Here is a 7,884-nt window from a genome sequence, read left to right on the forward strand (position 1 = left end):
ATTATTATTATTCGCATTATTGTATTATTATTATTATTTTATTATTATCATTATTATTATTATTATTATTAGTATTATTATTATTAGTGTTATTATTATTATTATTATTATTATTATTATTATTATTATTATTATTATTATTATTATTATTATTATTATTATTATTATTATTATTATTATTATTATTATTATTATTATTATTATTATTATTATTATTTTTATTATTATTATTATTATTATTATTATTATTATTATTATTATTATTATTATTACCATTATTTCTTTCATTACTTTATATGTAGAATCCTCTGTCTCGATGTGTTTGGTAACATACCTCAAAATTGCCTTTCCATTTATCTCCCTTAGCGAGTCCCTTGTAACTAATCACTGCAATTGGATGATCTCCTTTCTTCATAATCTCAAGTGTCACAATAGAACTGATCCAAGCAGGGCCGTTAGAAATACAGGTGAGATCGAGTTGGTCAGTAACCATCGTGTTGAAGGATTCAGGAGATACTTCGAGACGGAGGGCTGAGCCTGAAAAAAATCCAAAGATATACAAATGTATACACAGACTGGTTCTACGCGAAGGGCGTACTGGCGATGCACATCAGGATGTCATGATATATATATATATATATATATATATATATATATATATATATATATATATATATATATTGTCTATAGTTAATTTATGCATAGCCTAGTTCTAAGCGAATAGTCTCGGTTCCCTTACATGAACGAATTGCAATTTATTTATCAAATATTTTAAGACCTATACTAAATTTTTACGTAGCCTGGTTCTAATCGAAAGGTTCACTGGGTGTTTACTTCAACATGATATGATATATATATTTTAAAATTTAAAAACGAAACAAAACCAAACAAAACCTAAAGCATCTATACAACTCAATGTCCAGTAATCGTCCTCAGAGTTCTTAAGGGAGAAACTTAACATGAAGGATTAGCCATAACGCCTGTTAGGGTATATTGTTTGTTTCGGACAGAGAAAACGTTTGTGATGGCCAGATTCTTATTCTACTTCTGAGTACGCTGAGGAAATATAAGTAATGAGGCTTTTCCAGGGATTCTATTAATAGCCACTCAAAGCGGGAATCGAATCCACGACCATATGGTTAAAGGTGGATGTGTTTATAACTGATTATTGTAATGCAGTGAATCTTCTGCATGATTATTACATATACACCCACAAAGAAAGAAACCGTTTTTTTTTCTCCAAATCTTATATCCATAATTCTTTCTAAACATTCATCTAAAGTAATATGTACAAATTCAAAATGGCACGGATGGAAATGTTTACAGTACGGCAAGTTACAAAATAATATTTCACATACTAATGTTTTCATAAAATCATTTTACTACCGTAAACATTCACATAATTCATGTGCGTCTAATACCTTGCCTTACCAATGATACAGACAGGATTGTTGCCTCAATGTCAAATTGCACCAATGTCTACTTTTTGTGAACACATATCACGATATTGTAATATTTTTGTGCTGATATGGCAAAACCCGTCGGATGTCGCACGACCTAGTTTTGTAATACGAGCAAATAATAATAATAATAATAATAATAATAATAATAATAATAATAATAATAATAATAATAATAATAATAATAATAATAATAATAATAATAATAGTAATAATAATAATAATAATGATAATAATAATAATAATAATAATAATAATAATAATAATAATAATAATAATAATAATAATAATAATAATAATAGATCTTTATTGTCCATAAATATGGCAATTTGTCATTTAGTTACACTTGTTATAATGTTAAACGATAACTGTAAGATTGAACAGATATTTCACTCCTTATTCTCTCTCTCTCTCTCTCTCTCTCTCTCTCTCTCTCTTTCTTTCTTTCACACGTGCGATATACACAACATAAACATATTCATTTCGTTTTCAATTTGTTACGATTGTGGCAATTCGACACCAAAAATTATCATCATTATCAATTGGTCAGTTAATCTTACATTAAATAAATTAATCATTTAATCAGTCAACGAATCAATCCTTGGTTTTTCTGTACCATATGAAATATTAAAAATTTTTATTGCTGATGGAACGAACGTTGATTTATACTTGTTAGTTCTACATTTAATCTGACAAAACCTTCTCCCAGATGGTAAAAGACTAAATTCATGGTATAAAATATGTTTTTTATTGTTGGTAATTGGGAATGCTTTCCTTTCTATTGCTTTTCCATGAATTCTTTCTACTCCATCAAAAGGATGGTTTATTATTTTTGATGGCTCTTTGATAGATTTTGAAATTTTTGATTTATCTTTAAGTCGGCATCCTCCAAAACATATGGTGCAGCCAAACGCAATTACACTTTTAATCAATGAGTCATAAACTCTTAACATAGTTTTCTTCCTTACTTGAAATGTTCTCAATTTCCTTAAGATGTATAATCTTTGGGCAACTTTCTTAGATATTATATTAATATGTTGAGAGACATTGAGGGAACTAACTATCAATGGTTATTCCTAAATATTTAAAATAGTCAACTATCTCAACATCATCTTTACCGATCGCCACACACTTTAAGTCGTTTTTTTTTACACCAAACACCTGTTCTTTCGTTTTTTCAACATTTAATTCAAGCTGATTCTGTTTACACCAATCGGTGAATATATTTAATTGTTTGAAATAATTCTTTTCGGTAACTTTATCTTTTAATAAGCCAAGAATAGCAGTATCATCTGCATATTTCACTATAAATCAATTTTCAAAGGATGGTCTGCAGTCGTTGGTGTATAAGATGTACAGGATTGGGGAACTCACACAGCCTTGTAAATGTGAAATAACATTATCTGCTAGATTATAGTTTTTATTATCAATCTTGGAATTTTGGAACAGAGATGGGCCTATTTGGTCAAATTCTGAGAGGAGATTCGGACATTCCTGCCAATAATACAATGACCACAAATTTAAGAAATACAACTGTCGAACCCCATTCAGGGAAAAACCTGTAACAACTTTACCCGTCCGGATCAACTAAGATCTAAGGAGATTAGAAGATCAGCAACTGAATCTTAAAACCATTGGGGAGAATCAGGTATTGTAGAAAATATTGCTTCGGATAGAAAACTTTGGTTAGACCTGAATCGAGAACAGGTGAAAGCAGATGAGGCGTTCCACTTCGATGACAGAGATGCGAAAGGCTCATAATTGATTATCCACCTCACTCATTCTTAAGAAATGATTTGACTATTTCTTTTTAAAGATTATTAGCCTAGTTTTTTCTGACCCAACATATTACAAATATAATGCGTTGTCTTTAAAATATAAAGGAAAATCTCTCCATTTTAAGTATTCTAACTCCCTGCCTTCAAATGTGAATAACTGCGAACCCAATTGAAATAATTACAACATTCATACTGCCTTTTGTCTAATGATTGTGTCTCTTTACGAGTTTGTAATAATATTTGATTCGAAATCTTCCGACATCTGACGAGTTTTGCCAGATCACCACACAATTTTTGTCAAACATGGATTCATTCAAAAAATCCCAGGCGTACATTTTACTGTTCATTCCTTAGTTTTTCGACACGGAATTTGGAATGCAATCTGTAAAACTATGACAGTGAAAAGCATTGTATTCAATCAATATAATCGTGAAGCAAGACGTGAGTGACTGTTTGACGAAATTAACAATCCAAGTGGTTGGATTTGGGACACAGAATGAAAAGGCTTAACTGCACAAATGTGTAAATTGAAATACTTAACCTGACGCCACGGATTTTGAAACAATGATCGTTATAGATCAATACGTTATAATGTAAAACATCTGAAATTTAAATTAAGTAACGCAAACATTTTACAAATAGCACAAATATTCAAAATCCTCAGTCTGTGTTATTTTCAAAGGGTAGAAATCATGTTTGTTTGGTCGTGGTTATATGGAATAGACATACAAAACACCATTGCCATATGGCAGACAGTTTTAGAGGAAATGAAATGTCTACGCTTGAATAGGAATTATGAAACGGACTATTGGAGCCAAAACCATTTGTTCTACGAATAAGTTGAGATATTAACAGCTTTCTATATGAAGTCGATTTTTACTATTTTGTGATTCAATGCTGATGGAGTTCTACAATCGGGGTCATGGAGATCGAAGGATTTTAATGAAAAACTAGAGATATTGGGGGATCTTTAGGATTTGTAAATAAAAGTTTACAAGATACAGGATGAGATTGAATGTAGATAAAGAAGTATAACGGTTGTCCGTTGATCAAACCTCTGAAGTAGCGTTTTTGCCAATCCGCTGATCAAAGCTCTGATGTCGACTTCAGAGATAATTTCGCCCTCTTACTCTTTTGTTTCAAGATGATAAAACCTATGATATTAGTTCAGAGCTTTGATCGTCTGGTTTGTATTTCAAGGTAGACGAAGAAGTACTGGGCTATCCTCTGTAAAGTGATCGAAATACGTCTTGTAAATGATGTATAACGAGTTTTCGTGGGTTAATAAAATTGTGACCCATCGTTTCCAAGTGGTATTATGTCGGGATGAAGGTAGAAGTTGATTTTATAGCCACACATATCAAACTCGGGGTTCGTTTCTTTTCATTATAGTGGGGAAAAATACAATTTCTTGAATTGCAAACATATTTTAAGTTCTTTTGTCTCATGCTTTTATTTTTAAAATTTAATTTCGAGATCCCGTTCATCCCGACAGTATACCGTATTGAGAGGGTGGGTAACATTCGTGCTTACAATTGTAACTTGTATAGTTTGTTTTATAATTGATAGTGTTGTATTGACATCTATAGGCCTGGCATATTAAAATAGTATAATCATTTTGAGCAGCAATAAATACCACAGCTACTAAAAAATTAATTTCTAAAGACATGTTGCCGACGGAAATGAAATCCATTATTTCCCGGATGCTTCATTTGTAATCGCAAAGACAATGTACGAAAAAAGGGATTTAGTTTAAAAATACCCCGATCAACCGTTCTCCCCCATCACTATTTTTAAAAAAATATCGTCGCCGTCGAGAATTATGAAACGATTCTGTCCTTGAAATTTATTGGATAACAGGTGGATGGTGTAAGACATGATCATGACAATCAGCCGATGGCATGATTGTATGACGTCATCATTATGACATGTCGATGTTATCCTGATATGGTGCCACCTTTTAACCCCTACCCTTCCTACCACACAAAAAACATGGTAAGATTTGTTTTAGCGCTAACCGCATCACTTCATTTATTTTACTACTTTTGTTATTGATGCAGTACTATATAAAAGACACATCTACAAGCGTTTACATAGGCATATCACTCTGATTCAAAGTCCAAGAATCCAATAAAAAAAATATAGAATCAAACACGTTTGCTCTTCAAAGAGGAAGAATGATGGTGGAGATGACAAAACGAAAAGCTTCGCCAGACAGCCCTTCTCCTGCATTAAATAGATTAATGATTGAAACCTCCAACTCAGCCATGGTAGAGACCGATCTTGATTTATATTCAATACCGACTACACCACATAACAGCTGCACTGGTGAGGCGGACAATACTATTAAAGGGTATAAAACATGTTTCAATCAATCCTTATTTTAAAATAAAACACTAGTTAAATGGTTTCGGTGCAGTGAGATTATTCTTGGTAAATATATGTACCAATCTAAAATGTATAATCTCAACGACTTATAGTAACATTGTTATACAAATGAACGATTCAGTTCTGAGGAAAAAAGTCAAAAATAAAACAGTTCGTTAGGGAAACAGTTCCGAATATTCATGTATCAATTGCCTACCTAATTTAATTTTCTGATTATCTATTTCATTGCCTTGATAACTTATGACTATGATAAGAAGCCATTCGATAACATGCTGGTTTTATTGGATATAATGCTTGTATTCTTGTTCCTCAAACATACTTTGAAATACAAGCTCAAACTGACCAGAATTGTCGACCTCAACAAACCTTCCTCAACACAATAAATGAACAACTGACGGACAGCATTGGGTCAAACACTTCACATAAAACTGTTGATCAAGGTATTGACAATTTGTTTCCATAAATAATAGAAGACGTGTAGTCTTTCAGCTTTATTCTTTTCTGTTTCTTTTGTTTTGTTCTCTTCTTGTAAGACAAATTGATCTAGCTATTTCAAGTATTTTAATCTTAACCGCACACGTCTTTTTCCTTCTAGGAAACTGGGTTTTAAAATGTGATTATAAGTCTTTGCGTAATGCATACAAAGTGCATAAAGAATACAAGCAGAAATGCTTACAGGTGCTAGATGATAAATATGTACCAAACTGATTATAATCATCATTCCAAAGGCTTCATATTGTCAAAGTTACTTATTGATTTCTAGGATCAAACAATCCATACGACTCAGAAATGATATCAACCTTCCCAACACATGACACCATCAATATTCTATTGAAGACAGAGAACAACGTCACTCCTTCAAATAGACCTAACAATGAAGACGTTGTGGAGACACTACGAGACATTTCAAACACGAATCACTTGGATACGACAGGTGACCAAATAGTAAACTCAACTGATCGGCTAATTAAATGTAATAATACTGGTGATAGGCAATGAAGACCAGCCGGAAAATGTTATGTTGGAAGAAAATACGATTCATCAAAGAAATGAAAATATGTTGAAAAGGAAGCGAAGATATTGAAAGAAAGATGTTATTGTTATGGAATATGAACCAATTGGAACAAAGTAACAGAGGAAGACAGACAACGTATTTTTTAAATTTCTTTTAGAATGAATTACAGAATTGGGAAGAAAAGCACAAAAAAGAAATAGCGTCTTTATCAAAACACTTGTCGATATCCGCTCGACGAAAAGTTCTGCTAAGAGAAGATCAGTTTTAAAATATATTTTTCAAACTAAATGGAGTGAGGAAATCAGTATGTAAAAACATGTTTTTGAACACACTCTCACTAACTGACTGGACTATTCGGAGCTGGTGCCTAAAAGATGCAACGCCTAGCCACGAAAAGAAGCGATCCCAACGCTATGATACAGAAAACACATTGTGTTGATAAGTTTTTGAAAAAAAATCAAAACTATGCCTCCAACTATTTCCGGAAATCGACAAATAAATTGTACGTGGAACGCGTTTTCAGGTCTTATACAGACATTTACAAAGCGTATAAAGATAAATGCTCCGATGATGGCGTCACAGCTATTGGTCGACCGTTTTACGAAGCTTGTTGAAAAGAATAACGTGGCTTTATTTAAGCCAAGAAAAGACAAATGCGACGAATGCGCCAAACAAGAAAGTGGAAATCTTGATGAAATGGCATGGAATTCTCATCGCTAAAAATGGGAGACAGCTCGGGGTGAAAAGGAAAAGGATAAAGTTAAACGAGCAACAGATTCTTTATTGATCTCAATGGATCTACAAGCTGTTTTGTTATCTCCATAGTTTCAAGCCTCTGCACTTTACTATAGGACTAAGTTGACAGGGAGGTCTAACCGCTAACGAGTTGTGTAGTTGTCTCTACAACTACTTATGCGCAAAATTAATAGCTGACATTTTACACCAATTTAATAATCTACAGCGATGGATGCACCTATCAAAATAGGAACAAGACGATGTCAAAAATGTTGAGCTTTTTTGCAAGAAAGTATGGCGTCACAGTTGAACAGAAGTATTTAGAGAAAGGACATACTCAGATGGAGTGAGTCTCCATACATGCAGCGATTGAAAGACAGTTGACGAAAAATAGCAGACCTTGTGACATTTTCACTCCATCTGACTACATTACAATTTTTAAAATCTCTCGCAAGAATGAAGACATGACTCCATACAAGGTGCATTACTTGACATAATATATGGCTTC

The 7,884-nt window shown here is 32.5% G+C and overlaps 1 long non-coding RNA gene across 1 annotated transcript in view; it reads right to left on the reverse strand.

Moving 5' to 3' along the window:
* Nucleotides 1–334: 334 nt before the first annotated feature.
* The window catches only part of LOC144961016 (uncharacterized), a gene marked incomplete at its 3' end in the record, with an annotated part of 11,168 nt that continues 3,618 nt past the window's right edge, over nt 335–7,884 (reverse strand). Inside the window, exon 2 of the long non-coding RNA XR_013643027.1 lies at nt 335–537. This is a non-coding gene — a long non-coding RNA (uncharacterized LOC144961016). The remainder of the gene's footprint in view (nt 538–7,884) is intronic.

This window comes from Berghia stephanieae, unplaced genomic scaffold (assembly GCF_034508935.2).
Source record: "Berghia stephanieae isolate SIO BIC M18660-M18661 unplaced genomic scaffold, UCSD_Bste_1.3 scaffold1240, whole genome shotgun sequence".
Lineage (NCBI taxonomy): Eukaryota > Metazoa > Mollusca > Gastropoda > Nudibranchia > Aeolidiidae > Berghia > Berghia stephanieae.